The sequence below is a fragment of the Lepisosteus oculatus genome, unplaced genomic scaffold, assembly GCF_040954835.1.
Source record: "Lepisosteus oculatus isolate fLepOcu1 unplaced genomic scaffold, fLepOcu1.hap2 HAP2_SCAFFOLD_64, whole genome shotgun sequence".
NCBI lineage: Eukaryota > Metazoa > Chordata > Actinopteri > Semionotiformes > Lepisosteidae > Lepisosteus > Lepisosteus oculatus.
This window is the reverse complement of record NW_027168193.1, coordinates 1,198,063-1,212,500: the sequence shown is the minus strand read 5'-3', so window position 1 is coordinate 1,212,500 and position 14,438 is coordinate 1,198,063. Positions and strand designations below refer to the sequence as shown.

The following is a 14,438-nucleotide window of genomic DNA, read 5'->3' as shown; positions in this document are numbered from 1 at the left end:
AAAAAGACGCTTTTTTGGTGCTCTGTGCAAAACGCGTCGACATCTGCTTCCAGCTGCAAAATGCCATTCGCGGACGCTGAAGAACTTATTTCCAAGGCAGCGGGTACAAGCGATTGGGCGTTTTAAAACCACCAGGAACAGCAAAGAGGCGCGCTTCTTTGCTTGCGCCGAAACACACCGACTGGAGGCGGATAACGTAGTCGGCAGGATTCGAACCTGCGCGGGGAGACCCCAATGGATTTCTAGTCCATCGCCTTAACCACTCGGCCACGACTACAGCAAGCCCCACTGCCGCTGCGTTCTTGCTACAATCTTACCTGGATCGCGAGGCGCCGGCGGAAGCCTATTTCAAAGTCGTTCTCCGTTTCAAACAAACATTTCCAAAATACAAGCCTTGCAGACAGACACGCCTCAGAGGACTTAAGGGTGGCTTCATGTCGGAATGATAAAGTCTCCCCGTCCGGACATGAAAATTCCACTTTGTTACACACAAAAAAAGAATCAACAACAGAGAAATGCCCACAAGCATTTGAAAAGCCGCACCACGTCGCACTTGAAATAGCTCTTACATTAGTGGTAGACACAGGAATCGCCTTTTTATTTACGCTCTTACCAACGCGATGGAAAGCAAAACAAAGCAAAGCAGAGCAAAACAAAACGAACAAACGAAAACCTTGCGTATAACGCCGTTACGTGCCCAAGCGGTATTGTACATCATCCTAGCACTGCATCCCGGGGCGTACGGTATATGGGAACGAGCACACGCCACGAATCGTCTCGAATCACTCCCTACAGCTGTAAGGCGCCTTGAAGCGTGCACCCCCAACATTCTTCTTTGCGCATGTGTGAAAGGTAAACTCTTGAGCAGACTCTGAACCAGCTCTAAGGAAACTAATCCGATTAGACGTTACTTTGACTCATCTTTTTACGCTCAGTGCTGGATTGCTCAAACTCCAGCTAGGGTTAGGGTTAGCATTCCCACGCTACTTAGACACTTTGTTTACGCTCAGTGCTGGATTTTGGGAACTTCAGGATGAGTGGGAATTTTCTCCTATCTGTCAATTCTGTTTTGTTTTGGAGACTCTTGGCTGCCTATGTTGTACAGTGCAGCGTGAAGGAAACATTTTCCAAAACTGTGTCAGCTCAAAAGTTGTAAGAAAACCTCTCCAGCTGCTTTAACTCTCTTCATTTTTGTCATTTAATGTGACACTCGATGTATAACTGGAGCCTCACATATGCAAATGGTGAGGCTCCAGTTCGACACCCAGTTTGACACCACTTTACAGTATATGACAAAAGCATGGCAGACTGTGCCGGACCGGCAGATAACTTCCGCTTATTTTTACCATATTAAACATTGGAAATCCTCCCACTTGTATTTGTGACACTTGATTTTGGCTCCACCTAAGACACTCTTAAATCTTCAAACACTTTTCTCTTCTCCCGCAACACTCTTGTCTGTCGGCACTATGTGGCAGCGTTGCATGACAACCCCTCTCACCACGGAAAGGAACCTAACAGCTTTGGTAAGAGAGGAGAAAAGGACCTGGCCAGTACGGGGCTCGAACCCGTGACCTTGGCGTCATTAGCACCACGCTCGAACCAACTGAGCTAACCGGCCTCACAACAGGGCTCCTCTCTGTGCTGCAAAAAATCGAACTCAGGGAATTTCTTTTGTCCTCCTTTGAATAGAAAGCCGTGTAATTCAGTGTACGGGCTTTCTCGTGCAGTTTCATGGTTCTTGTAACCCAAATCCTACACTGGCCTGAAGTGCCCCCCCATTTCACAGCATTTTTCAGCTGATTTAAAATGTACCTAAAGGAGAAGCATTATTGAAGACCATCAATTACCAAGAGCTTTTGTCAAAGGTTTTGGTGGTCATTTTGAATGACCACAGAGCGCTGTGACCTCGGTTTTACATCTCATCCAAAAGACAGCGCCCTTTTACAACACAGCATCTCCGTCACTATACTGGGGCATTGGGACCCGCACAGACCTCAGGGTGAGCGCCCCACCGCCGGCACCATTAACACCGCTTCCAGCTGGAAGCTTTGTTTTTCCCTGTAGCTCACCCTCATCCGGGTACTGACCTGGCTCACACCTGCTTAGCTTCAGTGGGTTTTTTGAGTTGCGAGTTGCAAGGGGATGCAAGTGATGGAGCCGCTCGCTGCAAAAGCCACTGCATTGGCCGGGAATCGAACCCGAGCCTCCCGCGTGGCAGGCGAGAATTCTACCACTGAACCACCAATGCTCAGTGCCTGGGCCTTCAAAAAAGACGCTTTTTTGGTGCTCTGTGCAAAACGCGTCGACATCTGCTTCCAGCTGCAAAATGCCATTCGCGGACGCTGAAGAACTTATTTCCAAGGCAGCGGGTACAAGCGATTGGGCGTTTTAAAACCACCAGGAACAGCAAAGAGGCGCGCTTCTTTGCTTGCGCCGAAACACACCGACTGGAGGCGGATAACGTAGTCGGCAGGATTCGAACCTGCGCGGGGAGACCCCAATGGATTTCTAGTCCATCGCCTTAACCACTCGGCCACGACTACAGCAAGCCCCACTGCCGCTGCGTTCTTGCTACAATCTTACCTGGATCGCGAGGCGCCGGCGGAAGCCTATTTCAAAGTCGTTCTCCGTTTCAAACAAACATTTCCAAAATACAAGCCTTGCAGACAGACACGCCTCAGAGGATTTAAGGGTGGCTTCATGTCGGAATGATAAAGTCTCCCCGTCCGGACATGAAAATGCCACTTTGTTACACACAAAAAAAGAATCAACAACAGAGAAATGCCCACAAGCATTTGAAAAGCCGCACCACGTCGCACTTGAAATAGCTCTTACATTAGTGGTAGACGCAGGAATCGCCTTTTTATTTACGCTCTTACCAACGCGATGGAAAGCAAAACAAAGCAAAGCAGAGCAAAACAAAACGAACAAACGAAAACCTTGTGTATAACGCCGTTACGTGCCCAAGCGGTATTGTACATCATCCTAGCACTGCACCCCGGGGCGTACGGTATATGGGAACGAGCACACGCCACGAATCGTCTCGAATCACTCCCTACAGCTGTAAGGCGCCTTGAAGCGTGCACCCCCAACATTCTTCTTTGCGCATGTGTGAAAGGTAAACTCTTGAGCAGACTCTGAACCAGCTCTAAGGAAACTAATCCGATTAGACGTTACTTTGACTCATCTTTTTACGCTCAGTGCTGGATTGCTCAAACTCCAGCTAGGGTTAGGGTTAGCATTCCCACGCTACTTAGACACTTTGTTTACGCTCAGTGCTGGATTTTGGGAACTTCAGGACGAGTGGGAATTTTCTCCTATCTGTCAATTCTGTTTTGTTTTGGAGACTCTTGGCTGCCTATGTTGTACAGTGCAGCGTGAAGGAAACATTTTCCAAAACTGTGTCAGCTCAAAAGTTGTAAGAAAACCTCTCCAGCTGCTTTAACTCTCTTCATTTTTGTCATTTAATGTGACACTCAATGTATAACTGGAGCCTCACATATGCAAATGGTGAGGCTCCAGTTCGACACCCAGTTCGACACCACTTTACAGTATATGACAAAAGCATGGCAGACTGTGCCGGACCGGCAGATAACTTCCGCTTATTTTTACCATATTAAACATTGGAAATCCTCCCACTTGTATTTGTGACACTTGATTTTGGCTCCACCTAAGACACTCTTAAATCTTCAAACACTTTTCTCTTCTCCCGCAACACTCTTGTCTGTCTGCACTATGTGGCAGCGTTGCATGACAACCCCTCTCACCACGGAAAGGAACCTAACAGCTTTGGTAAGAGAGGAGAAAAGGACCTGGCCAGTACGGGGCTCGAACCCGTGACCTTGGCGTCATTAGCACCACGCTCGAACCAACTGAGCTAACCGGCCTCACAACAGCGCTCCTCTCTGTGCTGCAAAAAATCGAACTCAGGGAATTTCTTTTGTCCTCCTTTGAATAGAAAGCCGTGTAATTCAGTGTACGGGCTTTCTCGTGCAGTTTCATGGTTCTTGTAACCCAAATCCTACACTGGCCTGAAGTGCCCCCCCATTTCACAGCATTTTTCAGCTGATTTAAAATGTACCTAAAGGAGAAGCATTATTGAAGACCATCAATTACCAAGAGCTTTTGTCAAAGGTTTTGGTGGTCATTTTGAATGACCACAGAGCGCTGTGACCTCGGTTTTACATCTCATCCAAAAGACAGCGCCCTTTTACAACACAGCATCTCCGTCACTATACTGGGGCATTGGGACCCGCACAGACCTCAGGGTGAGCGCCCCACCGCCGGCACCATTAACACCGCTTCCAGCTGGAAGCTTTGTTTTCCCCTGTAGCTCACCCTCATCCGGGTACTGACCTGGCTCACACCTGCTTAGCTTCAGTGGGTTTTTTGAGTTGTGAGTTGCAAGGGGATGCAAGTGATGGAGCTGCTCGCTGCAAAAGCCACTGCATTGGCCGGGAATCGGACCCGAGCCTCCCGCGTGGCAGGCGAGAATTCTACCACTGAACCACCAATGCTCAGTGCCTGGGCCTTCAAAAAAGACGCTTTTTTGGTGCTCTGTGCAAAACGCGTCGACATCTGCTTCCAGCTGCAAAATGCCATTCGCGGACGCTGAAGAACTTATTTCCAAGGCAGCGGGTACAAGCGATTGGGCGTTTTAAAACCACCAGCAACAGCAAAGAGGCACGCTTCTTTGCTTGCGCCGAAACACACCGACTGGAGGCGGATAACGTAGTCGGCAGGATTCGAACCTGCACGGGGAGACCCCAATGGATTTCTAGTCCATCGCCTTAACCACTCGGCCACGACTACAGCAAGCCCCACTGCCGCTGCGTTCTTGCTACAATCTTACCTGGATCGCGAGGCGCCGGCGGAAGCCTATTTCAAAGTCGTTCTCCGTTTCAAAAAAACATTTCCAAAATACAAGCCTTGCAGACAGACACGCCTCAGAGGACTTAAGGGTGGCTTCATGTCGGAATGATAAAGTCTCCCCGTCCGGACATGAAAATGCCACTTTGTTACACACAAAAAAAGAATCAACAACAGAGAAATGCCCACAAGCATTTGAAAAGCCGCACCACGTCGCACTTGAAATAGCTCTTACATTAGTGGTAGACGCAGGAATCGCCTTTTTATTTACGCTCTTACCAACGCGATGGAAAGCAAAACAAAGCAAAGCAGAGCAAAACAAAACGAACAAACGAAAACCTTGCGTATAACGCCGTTATGTGCCCAAGCGGTATTGTACATCATCCTAGCACTGCAACCCGGGGCGTACGGTATATGGGAACGAGCACACGTCACGAATCGTCTCGAATCACTCCCTACAGCTGTAAGGCGCCTTGAAGCGTGCACCCCCAACATTCTTCTTTGCGCATGTGTGAAAGGTAAACTCTTGAGCAGACTCTGAACCAGCTCTAAGGAAACTAATCCGATTAGACGTTACTTTGACTCATCTTTTTACGCTCAGTGCTGGATTGCTCAAACTCCAGCTAGGGTTAGGGTTAGCATTCCCACGCTACTTAGACACTTTGTTTACGCTCAGTGCTGGATTTTGGGAACTTCAGGACGAGTGGGAATTTTCTCCTATCTGTCAATTCTGTTTTGTTTTGGAGACTCTTGGCTGCCTATGTTGTACAGTGCAGCGTGAAGGAAACATTTTCCAAAACTGTGTCAGCTCAAAAGTTGTAAGAAAACCTCTCCAGCTGCTTTAACTCTCTTCATTTTTGTCATTTAATGTGACACTCGACGTATAACTGGAGCCTCACATATGCAAATGGTGAGGCTCCAGTTCGACACCCAGTTCGACACCACTTTACAGTATATGACAAAAGCATGGCAGACTGTGCCGGACCGGCAGATAACTTCCGCTTATTTTTACCATATTAAACATTGGAAATCCTCCCACTTGTATTTGTGACACTTGATTTTGGCTCCACCTAAGACACTCTTAAATCTTCAAACACTTTTCTCTTCTCCCGCAACACTCTTGTCTGTCGGCACTATGTGGCAGCGTTGCATGACAACCCCTCTCACCACGGAAAGGAACCTAACAGCTTTGGTAAGAGAGGAGAAAAGGACCTGGCCAGTACGGGGCTCGAACCCGTGACCTTGGCGTTATTAGCACCACGCTCGAACCAACTGAGCTAACCGGCCTCACAACAGTGCTCCTCTCTGTGCTGCAAAAAATCGAACTCAGGGAATTTCTTTTGTCCTCCTTTGAATAGAAAGCCGTGTAATTCAGTGTACGGGCTTTCTCGTGCAGTTTCATGGTTCTTGTAACCCAAATCCTACACTGGCCTGAAGTGCCCCCCCATTTCACAGCATTTTTCAGCTGATTTAAAATGTACCTAAAGGAGAAGCATTATTGAAGACCATCAATTACCAAGAGCTTTTGTCAAAGGTTTTGGTGGTCATTTTGAATGACCACAGAGCGCTGTGACCTCGGTTTTACATCTCATCCAAAAGACAGCGCCCTTTTACAACACAGCATCTCCGTCACTATACTGGGGCATTGGGACCCGCACAGACCTCAGGGTGAGCGCCCCACTGCCGGCACCATTAACACCGCTTCCAGCTGGAAGCTTTGTTTTCCCCTGTAGCTCACCCTCATCCGGGTACTGACCTGGCTCACACCTGCTTAGCTTCAGTGGGTTTTTTGAGTTGTGAGTTGCAAGGGGATGCAAGTGATGGAGCCGCTCGCTGCAAAAGCCACTGCATTGGCCGGGAATCGGACCCGAGCCTCCCGCGTGGCAGGCGAGAATTCTACCAATGAACCACCAATGCTCAGTGCCTGGGCCTTCAAAATAGACGCTTTTTTGGTGCTCTGTGCAAAACGCGTCGACATCTGCTTCCAGCTGCAAAATGCCATTCGCGGACGCTGAAGAACTTATTTCCAAGGCAGCGGGTACAAGCGATTGGGCGTTTTAAAACCACCAGGAACAGCAAAGAGGCGCGCTTCTTTGCTTGCGCCGAAACACACCGACAGGAGGCGGATAACGTAGTCGGCAGGATTCGAACCTGCGCGGGGAGACCCCAATGGATTTCTAGTCCATCGCCTTAACCACTCGGCCACGACTACAGCAAGCCCCACTGCCGCTGCGTTCTTGCTACAATCTTACCTGGATCGCGAGGCGCCGGCGGAAGCCTATTTCAAAGTCGTTCTCCGTTTCAAAAAAACATTTCCAAAATACAAGCCTTGCAGACAGACACGCCTCAGAGGACTTAAGGGTGGCTTCATGTCGGAATGATAAAGTCTCCCCGTCCGGACATGAAAATGCCACTTTGTTACACACAAAAAAAGAATCAACAACAGAGAAATGCCCACAAGCATTTGAAAAGCCGCACCACGTCGCACTTGAAATAGCTCTTACATTAGTGGTAGACGCAGGAATCGCCTTTTTATTTAAGCTCTTACCAACGCGATGGAAAGCAAAACAAAGCAAAGCAGAGCAAAACAAAACGAACAAACGAAAACCTTGCGTATAACGCCGTTATGTGCCCAAGCGGTATTGTACATCATCCTAGCACTGCAACCCGGGGCGTACGGTATATGGGAACGAGCACACGCCACGAATCGTCTCGAATCACTCCCTACAGCTGTAAGGCGCCTTGAAGCGTGCACCCCCAACATTCTTCTTTGCGCATGTGTGAAAGGTAAACTCTTGAGCAGACTCTGAACCAGCTCTAAGGAAACTAATCCGATTAGACGTTACTTTGACTCATCTTTTTACGCTCAGTGCTGGATTGCTCAAACTCCAGCTAGGGTTAGGGTTAGCATTCCCACGCTACTTAGACACTTTGTTTACGCTCAGTGCTGGATTTTGGGAACTTCAGGATGAGTGGGAATTTTCTCCTATCTGTCAATTCTGTTTTGTTTTGGAGACTCTTGGCTGCCTATGTTGTACAGTGCAGCGTGAAGGAAACATTTTCCAAAACTGTGTCAGCTCAAAAGTTGTAAGAAAACCTCTCCAGCTGCTTTAACTCTCTTCATTTTTGTCATTTAATGTGACACTCGATGTATAACTGGAGCCTCACATATGCAAATGGTGAGGCTCCAGCTCGACACCCAGTTTGACACCACTTTACAGTATATGACAAAAGCATGGCAGACTGTGCCGGACCGGCAGATAACTTCCGCTTATTTTTACCATATTAAACATCGGAAATCCTCCCACTTGTATTTGTGACACTTGATTTTGGCTCCACCTAAGACACTCTTAAATCTTCAAACACTTTTCTCTTCTCCCGCAACACTCTTGTCTGTCGGCACTATGTGGCAGCGTTGCATGACAACCCCTCACACCACGGAAAGGAACCTAACAGCTTTGGTAAGAGAGGAGGAAAGGACCTGGCCAGTACGGGGCTCGAACCCGTGACCTTGGCGTTATTAGCACCACGCTCGAATCAACTGAGCTAACCGGCCTCACAACAGTGCTCCTCTCTGTGCTGCAAAAAATCGAACTCATGGAATTTCTTTTGTCCTCCTTTGAATAGAAAGCCGTGTAATTCAGTGTACGGGCTTTCTCGTGCAGTTTCATGGTTCTTGTAACCCAAATCCTACACTGGCCTGAAGTGCCCCCCCATTTCACAGCATTTTTCAGCTGATTTAAAATGTACCTAAAGGAGAAGCATTATTGAAGACCATCAATTACCAAGAGCTTTTGTCAAAGGTTTTGGTGGTCATTTTGAATGACCACAGAGCGCTGTGACCTCGGTTTTACATCTCATCCAAAAGACAGCGCCCTTTTACAACACAGCATCTCCGTCACTATACTGGGGCATTGGGACCCGCACAGACCTCAGGGTGAGCGCCCCACTGCTGGCACCATTAACACCGCTTCCAGCTGGAAGCTTTGTTTTTCCCTGTAGCTCACCCTCATCCGGGTACTGACCTGGCTCACACCTGCTTAGCTTCAGTGGGTTTTTTGAGTTGCGAGTTGCAAGGGGATGCAAGTGATGGAGCCGCTTGCTGCAAAAGCCACTGCATTGGCCGGGAATCGAACCCGAGCCTCCCGCGTGGCAGGCGAGAATTCTACCACTGAACCACCAATGCTCAGTGCCAGGGCCTTCAAAAAAGACGCTTTTTTGGTGCTCTGTGCAAAACGCGTCGACATCTGCTTCCAGCTGCAAAATGCCATTCGCGGACGCTGAAGAACTTATTTCCAAGGCAGCGGGTACAAGCAATTGGGCGTTTTAAAACCACCAGGAACAGCAAAGAGGCGCGCTTCTTTGCTTGCGCCGAAACACACCGACTGGAGGCGGATAACGTAGTCGGCAGGATTCGAACCTGCGCGGGGAGACCCCAATGGATTTCTAGTCCATCGCCTTAACCACTCGGCCACGACTACAGCAAGCCCCGCTGCGTTCTTGCTACAATCTTACCTGGATCGCGAGGCGCCGGCGGAAGCCTATTTCAAAGTCGTTTTCCGTTTCAAAAAAACATTTCCAAAATACAAGCCTTGCAGACAGACACGCCTCAGAGGACTTAAGGGTGGCTTCATGTCGGAATGATAAAGTCTCCCCGTCCGGACATGAAAATGCCACTTTGTTACACACAAAAAAAGAATCAACAACAGAGAAATGCCCACAAGCATTTGAAAAGCCGCACCACGTCGCACTTGAAATAGCTCTTACATTAGTGGTAGACGCAGGAATCGCCTTTTTATTTACGCTCTTACCAACGCGATGGAAAGCAAAACAAAGCAAAGCAGAGCAAAACAAAACGAACAAACGAAAACCTTGCGTATAACGCCGTTACGTGCCCAAGCGGTATTGTACATCATCTTAGCACTGCACCCCGGGGCGTACGGTATATGGGAACGAGCACACGCCACGAATCGTCTCGAATCACTCCCTACAGCTGTAAGGCGCCTTGAAGCGTGCACCCCCAACATTCTTCTTTGCGCATGTGTGAAAGGTAAACTGTTGAACAAACTCTGAACCAGCTCTAAGGAAACTAATCCGATTAGACGTTACTTTGACTCATCTTTTTACGCTCAGTGCTGGATTGCTCAAACTCCAGCTAGGGTTAGGGTTAGCATTCCCACGCTACTTAGACACTTTGTTTACGCTCAGTGCTGGATTTTGGGAACTTCAGGATGAGTGGGAATTTTCTCCTATCTGTCAATTCTGTTTTGTTTTGGAGACTCTTGGCTGCCTATGTTGTACAGTGCAGCGTGAAGGAAACATTTTCCAAAACTGTGTCAGCTCAAAAGTTGTAAGAAAACCTCTCCAGCTGCTTTAACTCTCTTCATTTTTGTCATTTAATGTGACACTCGATGTATAACTGGAGCCTCACATATGCAAATGGTGAGGCTCCAGTTCGACACCCAGTTCGACACCACTTTACAGTATATGACAAAAGCATGGCAGACTGTGCCGGACCGGCAGATAACTTCCGCTTATTTTTACCATATTAAACATTGGAAATCCTCCCACTTGTATTTGTGACACTTGATTTTGGCTCCACCTAAGACACTCTTAAATCTTCAAACACTTTTCTCTTCTCCCGCAACACTCTTGTCTGTCGGCACTATGTGGCAGCGTTGCATGACAACCCCTCTCACCACGGAAAGGAACCTAACAGCTTTGGTAAGAGAGGAGAAAAGGACCTGGCCAGTACGGGGCTCGAGCCCGTGACCTTGGCGTTATTAGCACCACGCTTGAACCAACTGAGCTAACCGGCCTCACAACAGTGCTCCTCTCTGTGCTGCAAAAAATCGAACTCAGGGAATTTCTTTTGTCCTCCTTTGAATAGAAAGCCGTGTAATTCAGTGTACGGGCTTTCTCGTGCAGTTTCATGGTTCTTGTAACCCAAATCCTACACTGGCCTGAAGTGCCCCCCCATTTCACAGCATTTTTCAGCTGATTTAAAATGTACCTAAAGGAGAAGCATTATTGAAGACCATCAATTACCAAGAGCTTTTGTCAAAGGTTTTGGTGGTCATTTTGAATGACCACAGAGCGCTGTGACCTCGGTTTTACGTCTCATCCAAAAGACAGCGCCCTTTTACAACACAGCATCTCCGTCACTATACTGGGGCATTGGGACCCGCACAGACCTCAGGGTGAGCGCCCCACCGCTGGCACCATTAACACCGCTTCCAGCTGGAAGCTTTGTTTTCCCCTGTAGCTCACCCTCATCCGGGTACTGACCTGGCTCACACCTGCTTAGCTTCAGTGGGTTTTTTGAGTTGCGAGTTGCAAGGGGATGCAAGTGATGGAGCCGCTCGCTGCAAAAGCCACTGCATTGGCCGGGAATCGAACCCGAGCCTCCGGCGTGGCAGGCGAGAATTCTACCACTGAACCACCAATGCTCAGTGCTTGGGCTTTCAAAAAAGACGCTTTTTTGGTGCTCTGTGCAAAACGCGTCGACATCTGCTTCCAGCTGCAAAATGCCATTCGCGGACGCTGAAGAACTTATTTCCAAGGCAGCGGGTACAAGCGATTGGGCGTTTTAAAACCACCAGGAACAGCAAAGAGGCACGCTTCTTTGCTTGCGCCGAAACACACCGACTGGAGGCGGATAACGCAGTCGGCAAGATTCGAACCTGCGCGGGGAGACCCCAATGGATTTCTAGTCCATCGCCTTAACCACTCGGCCACGACTTCAGCAAGCCCCACTGCCGCTGCGTTCTTGCTACAATCTTACCTGGATCGCGAGGCGCCGGCGGAAGCCTATTTCAAAGTCGTTCTCCGTTTCAAAAAAACATTTCCAAAATATAAGCCTTGCAGACAGACACGCCTCAGAGGACTTAAGGGTGGCTTCATGTCGGAATGATAAAGTCTCCCCGTCCGGACATGAAAATGCCACTTTGTTACACACAAAAAAAGAATCAACAACAGAGAAATGCCCACAAGCATTTGAAAAGCCGCACCACGTCGCACTTGAAATAGCTCTTACATTAGTGGTAGACGCAGGAATCGCCTTTTTATTTACGCTCTTACCAACGCGATGGAAAGCAAAACAAAGCAAAGCAGAGCAAAACAAAACGAACAAATGAAAACCTTGCGTATAACGCCGTTACGTGCCCAAGCGGTATTGTACATCATCCTAGCACTGCACCCCGGGGCGTACGGTATATGGGAACGAGCACACGCCACGAATCGTCTCGAATCACTCCCTACAGCTGTAAGGCGCCTTGAAGCGTGCACCCCCAACATTCTTCTTTGCGCATGTGTGAAAGGTAAACTCTTGAGCAGACTCTGAACCAGCTCTAAGGAAACTAATCCGATTAGACGTTACTTTGACTCATCTTTTTACGCTCAGTGCTGGATTGCTCAAACTCCAGCTAGGGTTAGGGTTAGCATTCCCACGCTACTTAGACACTTTGTTTACGCTCAGTGCTGGATTTTGGGAACTTCAGGACGAGTGGGAATTTTCTCCTATCTGTCAATTCTGTTTTGTTTTGGAGACTCTTGGCTGCCTATGTTGTACAGTGCAGCGTGAAGGAAACATTTTCCAAAACTGTGTCAGCTCAAAAGTTGTAAGAAAACCTCTCCAGCTGCTTTAACTCTCTTCATTTTTGTCATTTAATGTGACACTCGACGTATAACTGGAGCCTCACATATGCAAATGGTGAGGCTCCAGTTCGACACCCAGTTCGACACCACTTTACAGTATATGACAAAAGCATGGCAGACTGTGCCGGACCGGCAGATAACTTCCGCTTATTTTTACCATATTAAACATTGGAAATCCTCCCACTTGTATTTGTGACACTTGATTTTGGCTCCACCTAAGACACTCTTAAATCTTCAAACACTTTTCTCTTCTCCCGCAACACTCTTGTCTGTCGGCACTATGTGGCAGCGTTGCATGACAACCCCTCTCACCACGGAAAGGAACCTAACAGCTTTGGTAAGAGAGGAGAAAAGGACCTGGCCAGTACGGGGCTCGAACCCGTGACCTTGGCGTTATTAGTACCACGCTCGAACCAACTGAGCTAACCGGCCTCACAACAGCGCTCCTCTCTGTGCTGCAAAAAATCGAACTCAGGGAATTTCTTTTGTCCTCCTTTGAATAGAAAGCCGTGTAATTCAGTGTACGGGCTTTCTCGTGCAGTTTCATGGTTCTTGTAACCCAAATCCTACACTGGCCTGAAGTGCCCCCCCATTTCACAGCATTTTTCAGCTGATTTCAAATGTACCTAAAGGAGAAGCATTATTGAAGACCATCAATTACCAAGAGCTTTTGTCAAAGGTTTTGGTGGTCATTTTGAATGACCACAGAGCGCTGTGACCTCGGTTTTACATCTCATCCAAAAGACAGCGCCCTTTTACAACACAGCATCTCCGTCACTATACTGGGGCATTGGGACCCACACAGACCTCAGGGTGAGCGCCCCACCGCCGGCACCATTAACACCGCTTCCAGCTGGAAGCTTTGTTTTTCCCTGTAGCTCACCCTCATCCGGGTACTGACCTGGCTCACACCTGCTTAGCTTCAGTGGGTTTTTTGAGTTGCGAGTTGCAAGGGGATGCAAGTGATGGAGCCGCTCGCAGCAAAAGCCACTGCATTGGCCAGGAATCGAACCCGAGCCTCCCACGTGGCAGGCGAGAATTCTACCACTGAACCACCAATGCTCGGTGCCTGGGCCTTCAAAAAAGACGCTTTTTTGGTGCTCTGTGCAAAACGCGTCGACATCTGCTTCCAGCTGCAAAATGCCATTCGCGGACGCTGAAGAACTTATTTCCAAGGCAGCGGGTACAAGCGATTGGGCGTTTTAAAACCACCAGGAACAGCAAAGAGGCGCGCTTCTTTGCTTGCGCCGAAACACACCGACTGGAGGCGGATAACGTAGTCGGCAGGATTCGAACCTGCGCGGGGAGACCCCAATGGATTTCTAGTCCATCGCCTTAACCACTCGGCCACGACTACAGCAAGCCCCACTGCCGCTGCGTTCTTGCTACAATCTTACCTGGATCGCGAGGCGCCGGCGGAAGCCTATTTCAAAGTCGTTCTCCGTTTCAAACAAACATTTCCAAAATACAAGCCTTGCAGACAGACACGCCTCAGAGGACTTAAGGGTGGCTTCATGTCGGAATGATAAAGTCTCCCCGTCCGGACATGAAAATGCCACTTTGTTACACACAAAAAAAGAATCAACAACAGAGAAATGCCCACAAGCATTTGAAAAGCCGCACCACGTCGCACTTGAAATAGCTCTTACATTAGTGGTAGACGCAGGAATCGCCTTTTTATTTACGCTCTTACCAACGCGATGGAAAGCAAAACAAAGCAAAGCAGAGCAAAACAAAACGAACAAACGAAAACCTTGCGTATAACGCCGTTACGTGCCCAAGCGGTATTGTACATCATCCTAGCACTGCACCCCGGGGCGTACGGTATATGGGAACGAGCACACGCCACGAATCGTCTCGAATCACTCCCTACAGCTGTAAGGCGCCTTGAAGCGTGCACCCCCAACATT

The 14,438-nt window shown here is 48.6% G+C and overlaps 12 non-coding genes across 12 annotated transcripts; all 12 read right to left on the bottom strand.

The window, feature by feature from the left end:
- Window positions 1-195: 195 nt before the first annotated feature.
- On the bottom strand, window positions 196-277 carry trnas-aga (transfer RNA serine (anticodon AGA)). The gene has a single exon. It is a non-coding gene; the product is annotated as a tRNA-Ser (tRNA).
- Window positions 278-1,547: 1,270 nt separating this feature from the next.
- On the bottom strand, window positions 1,548-1,621 carry trnai-aau (transfer RNA isoleucine (anticodon AAU)). The gene has a single exon. It is a non-coding gene; the product is annotated as a tRNA-Ile (tRNA).
- A 559-nt stretch (window positions 1,622-2,180) lies between these two features.
- trnag-gcc (transfer RNA glycine (anticodon GCC)) lies at window positions 2,181-2,251 on the bottom strand. The gene has a single exon. It is a non-coding gene; the product is annotated as a tRNA-Gly (tRNA).
- Window positions 2,252-2,464: 213 nt separating this feature from the next.
- trnas-aga (transfer RNA serine (anticodon AGA)) lies at window positions 2,465-2,546 on the bottom strand. Its single transcript has one exon. It is a non-coding gene; the product is annotated as a tRNA-Ser (tRNA).
- A 1,270-nt stretch (window positions 2,547-3,816) lies between these two features.
- trnai-aau (transfer RNA isoleucine (anticodon AAU)) lies at window positions 3,817-3,890 on the bottom strand. The gene has a single exon. It is a non-coding gene; the product is annotated as a tRNA-Ile (tRNA).
- An 843-nt stretch (window positions 3,891-4,733) lies between these two features.
- On the bottom strand, window positions 4,734-4,815 carry trnas-aga (transfer RNA serine (anticodon AGA)). The gene has a single exon. It is a non-coding gene; the product is annotated as a tRNA-Ser (tRNA).
- Window positions 4,816-6,085: 1,270 nt separating this feature from the next.
- trnai-aau (transfer RNA isoleucine (anticodon AAU)) lies at window positions 6,086-6,159 on the bottom strand. Its single transcript has one exon. It is a non-coding gene; the product is annotated as a tRNA-Ile (tRNA).
- An 843-nt stretch (window positions 6,160-7,002) lies between these two features.
- Window positions 7,003-7,084, bottom strand: trnas-aga (transfer RNA serine (anticodon AGA)). Its single transcript has one exon. It is a non-coding gene; the product is annotated as a tRNA-Ser (tRNA).
- Window positions 7,085-8,987: 1,903 nt separating this feature from the next.
- Window positions 8,988-9,058, bottom strand: trnag-gcc (transfer RNA glycine (anticodon GCC)). The gene has a single exon. It is a non-coding gene; the product is annotated as a tRNA-Gly (tRNA).
- Window positions 9,059-9,271: 213 nt separating this feature from the next.
- On the bottom strand, window positions 9,272-9,353 carry trnas-aga (transfer RNA serine (anticodon AGA)). The gene has a single exon. It is a non-coding gene; the product is annotated as a tRNA-Ser (tRNA).
- Window positions 9,354-12,886: 3,533 nt separating this feature from the next.
- Window positions 12,887-12,960, bottom strand: trnai-aau (transfer RNA isoleucine (anticodon AAU)). The gene has a single exon. It is a non-coding gene; the product is annotated as a tRNA-Ile (tRNA).
- Window positions 12,961-13,803: 843 nt separating this feature from the next.
- On the bottom strand, window positions 13,804-13,885 carry trnas-aga (transfer RNA serine (anticodon AGA)). The gene has a single exon. It is a non-coding gene; the product is annotated as a tRNA-Ser (tRNA).
- Window positions 13,886-14,438: the final 553 nt, after the last annotated feature.